The following is a 12,766-nucleotide window of genomic DNA, read 5'->3' on the forward strand; positions in this document are numbered from 1 at the left end:
CCAGGCATGTTTTCGATGTAGGAAGATGCCCTTGAACCTGGAGATTTGGGACCCATGGCATGGGTACCACGCAGTATTACTTTAAAGGGTCTGCGTTTGCTCACCCAACCTCACCAATCCTCTCAGCCCCAAGAGTGTCCAGCCTTATGTCTCATCCAGCTGTGGGTCTAGATATGGTCAATCCAGGTTGCATCAGAGCCCCTGAATGGATTTTGTAAGAATTTCTCTCTCTTTCACTGTCTTTGTTTTATGGGGTTTTTTTTTTTAAGTAGTCTATTTTTATAATGGGGTTTAGCTGCTTTTCCCTGCTGTGTTTATGCCGCTTTACACCCTCTTGATTCACTTCCAGAGAGATATCAATACATAGGTTTTAAGACTCTTCTTAGTCAGATATATTCTTGGGCGGTGAATAGGGGGTGTTGAGTCCAGTTCACTGAGCAGGGAGTAGGTCTTGTCTATTACATATTTGGCTTGTGGAACGGTATCTGAGCTAATTTCAAACCCTTGTTTTATGCATCGCCCCACCTCAGCTTTCCCGTTAAGCAGCCATAGTGTGTTTTCTAAATGTGTGACTCTGTTCTGTTTTGCAATTCAGTTCAGGTGTAGCGATTTTGACATTCCCTCTACAAGTGAGAACTTAGGATAAGTTTCCTTTTCTGTGTGACTTACTTCACTTAGAGTCATTGTCCCTAAATCCACTCATCATGCTGCTACTAGCCTTATGACACTGATTTCATGGCTGAGTGATATTCCATTGTGCATAAGTACCACAACTTCTTTATCCATTTTTCTCTTTCCTGGGATATTTAAGGTGTACCGAAGTGGAGGTTCTTGGAAACAGAGCAGCCCTAAACTTTGGGGTGCCTGTGTCTTGTTGATTTTTAGATTTCTCGATTTCTACGCCCATGAGTGGAAGTGCCCTATGCTCTCTAAGCTGTGTTTATTACATGTTTCAGGACGCAGCGTACACTTCTCCAGAGTGGCTGTTGGCAATTTCCACCCCGCCCATCAGCGTAGCAAGGCTCCCATGTCTCCATGGCCTGTCCTGCATTTCTGGTTTTTACACTTTTTTCAGCATGGCCCTTTTGACCGCTGGCAAGCCAGACTTCTTTGTAGCGCCGATTTGCCTTTCCGGCTTGCTTGGTTGGCCAAAAAGGGCGTATGCGTTTTTTCCTGAATATATTCAGGAAAAAACGCATACGCCCTTTTTGGCCAAGGGCATCATTGTCAACACTTGGCCGCTTTTCATGTGCTTTCAAGGCGAGTCGAATCTACCTCCTGAAACCGGTGTCCTGCAATTCTGCCTTGTTTTCAAATCCTTTTCGTTGCCTTCCCTCAATATATTTGTGGACGAGAGTTATCATTTACAACTCTGCAGGTTTGTGAATTGCAGTGCCCCTGAGCTCCATTTGTCAACTCGCTTTTTTGGGAGCTCGCGCAAAAGCGCAGAATTGCTTCAGGCCCTATTCTGGTTCCGGGGGCCAGGCTGAGCCTGTGGTTCATTCTTCTTCCTGATGGGAAAATAGAGTGACCTGTGCCTGTCCCAACACCTAGAGCTAGTCTCTCATTGGTTCCCCCTCTTCCCGTTCATCCTGAGGACAAATTGCAACCTGTACGAAACAGGAGGTCAACGGTGCTGATTCTCCACGTAGGGAGATTGTTAGTGAAGCGGCTGGAATGGCGAACCCGAGCACAAGGAGAGGAGAAATGAGGTGCGTTTCAGAAACCTTTCCCGATCACACGGTGTACCATCTTCTGGGTTTCCCAGGCATGTTTTCGATGTAGGAAGATGCCCTTGAACCTGGAGATTTGGGACCCATGGCATGGGTACCACGCAGTATTACTTTAAAGGGTCTGCGTTTGCTCACCCAACCTCACCAATCCTCTCAGCCCCAAGAATGTCCAGCCTTATGTCTCATCCAGCTGTGGGTCTAGATATGGTCAATCCAGGTTGCATCAGAGCCCCTGAACGGATTTTGGAAGAATTTCTCTCTCTTTCACTGTCTTTGTTTTATGGGGTTTTTTTTTTAAGTGGTCTATTTTTATAATGGGGTTTAGCTGCTTTTGCCTGCTGTGTTTATGCCGCTTTACACCCTCTTGATTCACTTCCAGAGAGATATCAATACATAGGTTTAAGACTCTTCTTAGTCAGATATATTCTTGGGCGGTGAATAGGGGGTGTTGAGTCCAGTTCACTGAGCAGGGAGTAGGTCTTGTCTATTAAATATTTGGCTTGTGGAACGGTATCTGAGCTAATTTCAAACCCTTGTTTTATGCATCGCCCCACCTCAGCTTTCCCGTTAAGCAGCCATAGTGTGTTTTCTAAATGTGTGACTCTGTCCTGTTTTAGAATTCAGTTCAGGTGTAGCGATTTTGACATTCCCTCTACAAGTGATAACTTAGGATAAGTTTCCTTTTCTGTGTGACTTACTTCACTTAGAGTCATTGTCCCTAAATCCACTCATCATGCTGCTACTAGCCTTATGACACTGATTTCATGGCTGAGTGATATTCCATTGTGCATAAGTACCACAACTTCTTTATCCATTTTTCTCTTTCCTGGGATATTTAAGGTGTACCGAAGTGGAGGTTCTTGGAAACAGAGCAGCCCTAAACTTTGGGGTGCCTGTGTCTTGTTGATTTTTAGGTTTCCCGATTTCTACGCCCATGAGTGGAAGTGCCCTATGCTCTCTAAGTTGTGTTTATTACATGTTTCAGGACGCAGCGTACACTTCTCCTGAGTGCTGTTGGCAATTTCCACCCCGCCCATCAGCGTAGCAAGGCTCCCATGTCTCCATGGCCTGTCCTGCATTTCCGGTTTTTACACTTTTTTCAGCATGGCCTTTTTGACCTCTGGCAAGCCAGACTTCTTTGTAGCGCCGATTTGCCTTTCCGGCTTGCTTGGTTGGCCAAAAAGGGCGTATGCGTTTTTTCCTGAATATATTCAGGAAAAAACGCATACGCCCTTTTTGGCCAAGGGCATCATTGTCAACGCTTTGCCGCTTTTCATGTGCTTTCAAGGCGAGTCGAATCTACCTCCTGAAACCGGTTTCCTGCAATTCTGCCTTGCTTTCAAATCCTCTTTGTTGCCTTCCCTCAATATATTTGTGGACGAGAGTTATCATTTACAACTCTGCAGGTTTGTGAATTGCAGTGCCCCTGAGCTCCATTTGTCAACTCGCTTTGTTGGGAGCTCGCCGCAAAAGCGCAGGATTGCTTCAGGCCTTATTCTGGTTCCGCGGGGCAGGCTGAGCCTGTGGTTCATTCTTCTTCCTGATGGGAAAATAGGGTGACCTGTGCCTGTCCCAACACCTAGAGCTAGTCTCTAATTGGTTCCCCCTCCTCCCGTTCATCCTCGGGACAAATTGCGACCTGTACGAAACAGGAGGTCAACGGTGCTGATTCTCCACGTAGGGAGATTGTTAGTGAAGCGGCTGGAATGGCGAACCCGAGCACAAGGAGAGGAGAAATGAGGTGCGTTTTAGAAACCTTTCCCGATCACACGGTGTACCATCTTCTGGGTTTCCCAGGCATGTTTTCGATGTAGGAAGATGCCCTTGAACCTGGAGATTTGGGACCCATGGCATGGGTACCACGCAGTATTACTTTAAAGGGTCTGCGTTTGCTCACCCAACCTCACCAATCCTCTCAGCCCCAAGAGTGTCCAGCCTTATGTCTCATCCTGCTGTGGGTCTAGATATGGTCAATGCAGTTTGCATCACAGCCCCTGAACGGATTTTGTAAGAATTTCTCTCTCTTTCAGTGTCTTTGTTTTGTGGGTTTGTTAAAGTAATTTGTGTTTAGAATGGGGCTTGGCTGCTTTTCCCTGCTGTGTTTATGACGCTTTACACCCTCTTGATTCACTTGCAGAGAGATATCGATACATAGGTTTTCAGATTCTTACTAGTCAGATATATTCTTGTGCGGTGACTAGGGGGTGTTGAGTCCAGTTCACTGAGCAGGGAGTAGGCCTTGTCTATTACATATTTGGCTTATGGAACGGTCTCCGAGCTAATTTCAAACCCTTGTTTTATGCATCAACCCACCTCACCTTTCCCGTTAAGCAGCCATAGTGTGTCTTCTAAAGGTGTGACTCTTTTCTGTTTTGTAATTCAATTCAAGTGTAGCGATTTTGACATTCCCTCTATAAGCGATATCTTAGGATAAGTGTCTTTTTCTGTGTGACTTATTTCACTTAGAATCATCGTCGCTAAATCCACTCATCATGCTGCTAACTAGCCTTATGACACTGATTTCATGGCTGAGTGATATTCCATTGTGCCAAGTACCACCATGTCTTTATCCATTTTTCTCTTTCCTGGGATATTGAAGGTGTACCGAAGTGGAGGTTCTTGGAAACAGAGCAGCCGTCAAGTTTGGGGTGCCTGTGTCTTGTTGATTTTTAGTTTTCCCAATTTATATGCCCATGAGTGGAAGTGCCCTATGCTCTCTAAGCTGTGTTTATTACTTGTTTTAGGACACACCGTACACTTCTCCAGAGTGCCTGTTGGCAATTTCCATCCCGCCCATCAGCGTAGCAAGGCTCCCATGTCTCCATGGCCTGTCCTGCTTTTCTGGTTTTTACACTTTTTTCAGCATGGCCCTTTTGACCGAGGGCAAGCGAGACTTCTTTGTAGCGCTGATTTGCCCTTCCGGCTTGCTTGGTTGGCCAAAAAGGGCGTATGCGTTTTTTCCTGAATATATTCAGGAAATAACGCATACGCCCTTTTTGGCCAAGGGCATCATTGTCAACGTTTTGCCGCTTTTCATGTGCTTTAAAGGCGAGTCGAATCTACCTCCTGAAATCTGTTTCCTGCAAATCTGCCTTGCATTCAAATCCTCTTCGTTGCCTTCCCTCAATATATTTGTGGACCAGAGTTATCATTTATAACTCTGCACGTTTGTGAATTGCAGTGCTCCCGAGCTCCATTTGTCTACTCGCTTTTTTGGGAGCTGGCCGCAAAAGCGCAGGATTGCTTCAGGCCCTATTTTGGTTCTGGGGGGCAGGCTGAGCCTGTGGTTCATTCTTCTTCCTGATGGGAAAATGGAGTGACCTGTGCCTGTCCCAACACCTAGGGCTAGTCTCTCGTTGGTTCCCCATCTTCCCGTTCATCCTCAGGACAAATTGCAACCTGTACGAAACAGGAGGTTAAAGGTGCTGATTCTCCAAGTAGGGAGATGGTTAGTCAAGCGCCTGGAATGGCGAACCCGAGCACAAGGAGAGGAGAAATGAGGTGTGTTTTAGAAACCTTTCCCGATCTCACGGCATACCATCCTCTGGGTTTCCCATGCATGTTTTGATGTAGGAAGATGCCCTTGTACCTGGAGATTTGAGACCCATGGGGTGGGTACCCTGCTGTATTATTTTAAATTATCCGTGTTTGCTCACCCAACCTCACTAATCCTCTCAGCCCCAAGAGTGTCCAGCCTTATGTCTCATCTAGCTGTGGGTCTAGATACAGTCAATCCAGGTTGCATCAGAGACCCTGAACGGATTTTGTAAGAATTTCTCTCTCTTTCACTATCTTTGATTTGTTGGTTTTTTAAAGTAATTTCTGTTTAGAATGGGGCTTGGCTGCTTTTCTCTGCTGTGTTTATGCCGCTTTACACCCTCTTGATTCACTTGCAGAGAGATATCGATACATAGGTTTTCAGATTCTTACTAGTCAGATATATTCTTGTGCGGTGACTAGGGGGTTGTTGAGTCCAGTTCACTGAGCAGGGAGTAGGCCTTGTCTATTACATATTTGGCTTATGGAACGGTCTCTGAGCTAATTTCAAACCCTTGTTTTATGCATCACCCCACCTCACCATTTCCGTTAAGCAGCCATAGTGTGTCTTCTAAAGGTGTGACTCTGTTCTGTTTTGCAATTCAGTTCAAGTGTAGCGATTTTGACATTCCCTCTATAAGCAATATCTTAGGAAAAGGGTCTTTTTCTGTGTGACTTATTTCACTTAGAATCATCGTCGCTAAATCCACTCATCATGCTGCTAACTAGCCTTACGACACTGATTTCATGGCTGAGTGATATTCCGTTGTGCCAAATACCACCATTTCTTTATCTATTTTTCTCTTTCCTGGGATATTGAAGGTGTACCGAAGTGGCGGTTCTTGGAAACAGAGCAGCCGTAAAGTTTGGGGTGCCTGTGTCTTGTTGATTTTTACTTTTCCCAATTTATACGCCCATGAGTGGAAGTGCCCTATGCTCTCTAAGCTGTGTTTGTTACTTGCTTCAGGACACACCGTACACTTCTCCAGAGTGCCTGTTGGCAATTTCCATCCCGCCCATCAGCGTAGCAAGGCTCCCATGTCTCCATGGCCTGTCCTGCTTTTCTGGTTTTTACACTTTTTTCAGCATGGCCCTTTTGACCGCGGGCAAGCGAGACTTCTTTGTAGCGCTGATTTGCCCTTCCGGCTTGCTTGGTTGGCCAAAAAGGGCGTATGCGTTTTTTCCTGAATATATTCAGGAAAAAACGCATACGCCCTTTTTGGCCAAGGGCATCATTGTCAACGTTTTGCCGCTTTTCATGTGCTTTAAAGGCGAGTCGAATGTACCTCCTGAAATCTGTTTCCTGCAAATCTGCCTTGCTTTCAAATCCTCTTCGTTACCTTCCCTCAATATATTTATGGACGAGAGTTATCATTTATAACTCTGCACGTTTGTGAATTGCAGTGCCCCTGAGCTCCATTTGTCTACTCGCTTTTTTGGGAGCTGGCCGCAAAAGCGCAGGATTGCTTCAGGCCCTATTTTGGTTCTGGGGAGCAGGCTGAGCCTGTGGTTCATTCTTCTTCCTGATGGGAAAATGGAGTGACCTGTGCCTGTCCCAACACCTAGGGCTAGTCTCTCGTTGGTTCCCCGTCTTCCCGTTCATCCTCAGGACAAATTGCAACCTGTACGAAACAGGAGGTAAAAGGTGCTGATTCTCCAAGTAGGGAGATGGTTAGTCAAGCGGCTGGAATGGCGAACCCGAGCACAAGGAGAGGAGAAATGAGGTGCGTTTTAGAAACCTTTCCCGATCTCACGGCATACCATCCTCTGGGTTTCCCATGCATGTTTTGATGTAGGAAGATGCCCTTGTACCTGGAGATTTGAGACCCATGGGGTGGGTACCCTGCTGTATTACTTTAAAGTATCTGTGTTTGCTCACCCAACCTCACTAATCCTCTCAGCCCCAAGAGTGTCCAGCCTTATGTCTCATCTAGCTGTGGGTCTAGATACGGTCAATCCAGGTTGCATCAGAGACCCTGAACGGATTTTGTAAGAATTTCTCTCTCTTTCACTATCTTTGATTTGTGGGTTTCTAAAAGTAATTTCTGTTTAGAATGGGTCTTGGCTGCTTTTCCCTGCTGTGTTTATGCCGCTTTACACCCTCTTGATTCACTTGCAGAGAGATATCGATACATAGGTTTTCAGATTCTTACTAGTCAGATATATTCTTGTGCGGTGACTAGGGGGTGTTGAGTCCAGTTCACTGAGCAGGGAGTAGGCCTTGTCTATTACATATTTGGCTTATGGAACGGTCTCTGAGCTAATTTCAAACCCTTGTTTTATGCATCAACCCACCTCATCTTTCCCGTTAAGCAGCCATAGTGTGTCTTCTAAAGGTGTGACTCTGTTCTGTTTTGTAATTCAATTCAAGTGTAGCGATTTTGACATTCCCTCTATAAGCGATATCTTAGGATAAGTGTCTTTTTCTGTGTGACTTATTTCACTTAGAATCATCGTCGCTAAATCCACTCATCATGCTGCTAACTAGCCTTATGACACTGATTTCATGGCTGAGTGATATTCCATTGTGCCAAGTACCACCATGTCTTTACCATTTTTCTCTTTCCTGGGATATTGAAGGTGTACCGAAGTGGAGGTTCTTGGAAACAGAGCAGCCGTCAAGTTTGGGGTGCCTGTGTCTTGTTGATTTTTAGTTTTCCCAATTTATACGCCCATGAGTGGAAGTGCCCTATGCTCTCTCAGCTGTGTTTATTACTTGTTTCAGGACACACCGTACACTTCTCCAGAGTGCCTGTTGGCAATTTACATCCCGCCCATCAGCGTAGCAAGGCTCCCATGTCTCCATGGCCTGTCCTGCTTTTCTGGTTTTTACACTTTTTTCAGCATGGCCCTTTTGACCGAGGGCAAGCGAGACTTCTTTGTAGCGCTGATTTGCCCTTCCGGCTTGCTTGGTTGGCCAAAAAGGGCGTATGCGTTTTTTCCTGAATATATTCAGGAAAAAACGCATACGCCCTTTTTGGCCAAGGGCATCATTGTCAACGTTTTGCCGCTTTTCATGTGCTTTAAAGGCGATTCGAATGTACCTCCTGAAATCTGTTTCCTGCAAATCTGTCTTGCTTTCAAATCCTCTTCGTTGCCTTCCCTCAATATATTTATGGACGAGAGTTATCATTTATAACTCTGCACGTTTGTGAATTGCAGTGCCCCTGAGCTCCATTTGTCTACTCGCTTTTTTGGGAGCTGGCCGCAAAAGCGCAGGATTGCTTCAGGCCCTATTTTGGTTCTGGGGGGCAGGCTGAGCCTGTGGTTCATTCTTCTTCCTGATGGGAAAATGGAGTGACCTGTGCCTGTCCCAACACCTAGGGCTAGTCTCTCGTTGGTTCCCCGTCTTCCCGTTCATCCTCAGGACAAATTGCAACCTGTACGAAACAGGAGGTAAAAGGTGCTGATTCTCCAAGTAGGGAGATGGTTAGTCAAGCGGCTGGAATGGCGAACCCGAGCACAAGGAGAGGAGAAATGAGGTGCGTTTTAGAAACCTTTCCCGATCTCACGGCATACCATCCTCTGGGTTTCCCATGCATGTTTTGATGTAGGAAGATGCCCTTGTACCTGGAGATTTGAGACCTATGTGGTGGGTACCCCGCGGTATTACTTTAAAGTATCTGCGTTTGCTCACCCAACCTCACTAATCCTCTCAGCCCCAAGAGTGTCCAGCCTTATGTCTCATCTAGCTGTGGGTCTAGATACGGTCAATCCAGGTTGCATCAGAGACCCTGAACGGATTTTGTAAGAATTTGTCTCTCTTTCACTGTCTTTGTTTTGTGGGTTTTTTAAAGTAATTTGTGTTTAGAATGGGGCTTGACTGCTTTTCCCTGCTGTGTTTATGCCGCTTTACACCCTCTTGATTCACTTGCAGAGAGATATCGATACATAGGTTTTCAGATTCTTACTAGTCAGATATATTCTTGTGCGGTGACTAGGTGGTGTTGAGTCGAGTTCACTGAGCAGGGAGTAGGCCTTCTCTATTACATATTTGGCTTATGGAACGGTCTCTGAGCTAATTTCTAACCCTTGTTTTATGCATCAACCCACCTCACCTTTCCCGTTAAGCAGCCATAGTGTGTCTTCTAAAGGTGTGACTGTGTTCTGTTTTGTAATTCAATTCAAGTGTAGCGATTTTGACATTCCCTCTATAAGCGATATCTTAGGATAAGTGTCTTTTTCTGTGTGACTTATTTCACTTAGAATCATCGTCGCTAAATCCACTCATCATGCTGCTAACTAGCCTTATGACACTGATTTCATGGCTGAGTGATATTCCATTGTGCCAAGTACCACCATTTCTTTATCCATTTTTCTCTTTCCTGGGATATTGAAGGTGTACCGAAGTGGCGGTTCTTGGAAACAGAGCAGCTGTAAAGTTTGGGGTGCCTGTGTCTTGTTGATTTTTAGTTTTCCCAATTTATACGCCCATGAGTGGAAGTGCCCTATGCTCTCTAAGCTGTGTTTATTACTTGTTTCAGGACACACCGTACACTTCTCCAGAGTGCCTGTTGGCAATTTCCATCCCGCCCATCAGCGTAGCAAGGCTCCCATGTCTCCATGGCCTGTCCTGCTTTTCTGGTTTTTACACTTTTTTCAGCATGGCCCTTTTGACCGAGGGCAAGCGAGACTTCTTTGTAGCGCTGATTTGCCCTTCCGGCTTGCTTGGTTGGCCAAAAAGGGCATCATTGTCAACGTTTTGCCGCTTTTCATGTGCTTTAAAGGCGAGTCGAATCTACCTCCTGAAATCTGTTTCCTGCAAATCTGCCTTGCTTTCAAATCCTCTTGGTTGTTTTCCCTCAATATATTTGTGGACGAGTGTTATCATTTATAACTCTGCACGTTTGTGAATTGCAGTGCCCCTGAGCTCCATTTGTCTACTCGCTGTTTTGGGAGCTGGCCGCAAAAGCGCAGGATTGCTTCAGGCCCTATTTTGGTTCTGGGGGGCAGGCTGAGCCTGTGGTTCATTCTTCTTCCTGATGGGAAAATGGAGTGACCTGTGCCTGTCCCAACACCTAGGGCTAGTCTCTCGTTGGTTCCCCGTCTTCCCGTTCATCCTCAGGACAAATTGCAACCTGTACGAAACAGGAGGTTAAAGGTGCTGATTCTCCAAGTAGGGAGATGGTTAGTCAAGCGGCTGGAATGGCGAACCCGAGCACAAGGAGAGGAGAAATGAGGTGCCTTTTAGAAACTTTTCCCGATCTCACAGCATACCATCTTCTGGGTTTCCCATGCATGTTTTGATGTAGGAAGATGTCCTTGTACCTGGAGATTTGAGACCCATGGGGTGGGTACCCCGGGGTATTACTTTAAATTATCTGCGTTTGCTCACCCAACCTCACTAATCCTCTCAGCCCCAAGACTCTCCAGCCTTATGTCTCATCTAGCTGTGGGTCTAGATACGGTCAATCCAGGTTGCATCAGAGACCCTGAACGGATTTTGTAAGAATTTCTCTCTCTTTCAGTGTCTTTGTTTTGTGGGTTTTTTAAAGTAATTTGTGTTTAGAATGGGGCTTGACTGCTTTTCCCTGCTGTGTTTATGCCGCTTTACACCCTCTTGATTCACTTGCAGAGAGATATCGATACATAGGTTTTCAGATTCTTACTAGTCAGATATATTCTTGTGCGGTGACTAGGGGGTGTTGAGTCCAGTTCACTGAGCAGGGAGTAGGCCTTGTCTATTACATATTTGGGTTATAGAACGGTCTCTGAGCTAATTTCAAACCCTTGTTTTATGCATCAACCAACTTCACCTTTCCCGTTAAGCAGCCATAGTGTGTCTTCTAAAGGTGTGACTCTGTTCTGTTTTGTAAGTCAATTCAAGTGTAGCGATTTTGACATTCCCTTTATAAGCGATATCTTAGGATAAGTGTCTTTTTCTGTGTGACTTATTTCACTTAGAATCATCGTCGCTAAATCCAGTCATCATGCTGCTAACTACCCTTATGACACTGATTTCATGGCTGAGTGATATTCTATTGTGCCAAGTACCACCATTTCTTTATCCATTTTTCTCTTTCCTGGGATATTGAAGGTGTACCGAAGTGGCCGTTCTTGGAAACAGAGCAGCCGTAAAGTTTGGGGTGCCTGTGTCTTTTTGATTTTTAGTTTTCCCAATTTATACGCCCATGAGTGGAAGTGCCCTATGCTCTCTAAGCTGTGTTTGTTACTTGCTTCAGGACACACCGTACACTTCTCCAGAGTGCCTGTTGGCAATTTACATCCGGCCCATCAGCGTAGCAAGGCTCCCATGTCTCCATGGCCTGTCCTGCTTTTCTGGTTTTTACACTTTTTTCAGCATGGCCCTTTTGACCGAGGGCAAGCGAGACTTCTTTGTAGCGCTGATTTGCCCTTCCGGCTTGCTTGGTTGGCCAAAAAGGGCGTATGCGTTTTTTCCTGAATATATTCAGGAAAAAACGCATACGCCCTTTTTGGCCAAGGGCATCATTGTCAACGTTTTGCCGCTTTTCATGCGCTTTAAAGGCGAGTCGAATCTACCTCCTGAAATCTGTTTCCTGCAAATCTGCCTTGCTTTAAATTCCTCTTCGTTGCCTTCCCTCAATATATTTGTGGACGAGAGTTATCATTTATAACTCTGCACGTTTGTGAATTGCAGTGCCCCTGAGCTCCATTTGTCTACTCGCTTTTTTGGGAGCTGGCCGCAAAAGCGCAGGATTGCTTCAGGCCCTATTTTGGTTCTGGGGGGCAGGCTGAGCCTGTGGTTCATTCTTCTTCCTGATGGGAAAATGGAGTGACCTGTGCCTGTCCCAACACCTAGGGCTAGTCTCTCGTTGGTTCCCCGTCTTCCCGTTCATCCTCAGGACAAATTGCAACCTGTACGAAACAGGAGGTAAAAGGTGCTGATTCTCCAAGTAGGGAGATGGTTAGTCAAGCGGCTGGAATGGCGAACCCGAGCACAAGGAGAGGAGAAATGAGGTGCGTTTTAGAAACCTTTCCCGATCTCACGGCATACCATCTTCTGGGTTTCCCATGCATGTTTTGATGTAGGAAAATGCCCTTGTACCTGGAGATTTGAGACCCATGGGGTGGGTACCCCGCGGTATTACTTTAAATTATCTGCGTTTGCTCACCCAACCTCACTAATCCTCTCAGCCCCAAGAGTGTCCAGCCTTATGTCTCATCTAGCTGTGGGTCTAGATATGGTCAATCCAGGTTGCATCAGAGACCCTGACCGGATTTTGTAAGAATTTCTCTCTCTTTCAGTGTCTTTGTTTTGTGGGTTTTTTAAAGTAATTTGTGTTTAGAATGGGGCTTGGCTGCTTTTCCCTGCTGTGTTTATGCCGCTTTACACCCTCTTGATTCACTTGCAGAGAGATATCGATACATAGGTTTTCAGATTCTTACTAGTCAGATATATTCTTGTGCGGTGACTAGGGGGTGTTGAGTCCAGTTCACTGAGCAGGGAGTAGGCCTTGTCTATTACATATTTGGCTTATGGAACGGTCTCTGAGCTAATTTCAAACCCTTGTTTT

Source organism: Eubalaena glacialis, chromosome 12 (genome assembly GCF_028564815.1).
Source record: "Eubalaena glacialis isolate mEubGla1 chromosome 12, mEubGla1.1.hap2.+ XY, whole genome shotgun sequence".
In the NCBI taxonomy this organism is placed as follows: Eukaryota; Metazoa; Chordata; class Mammalia; order Artiodactyla; family Balaenidae; genus Eubalaena; species Eubalaena glacialis.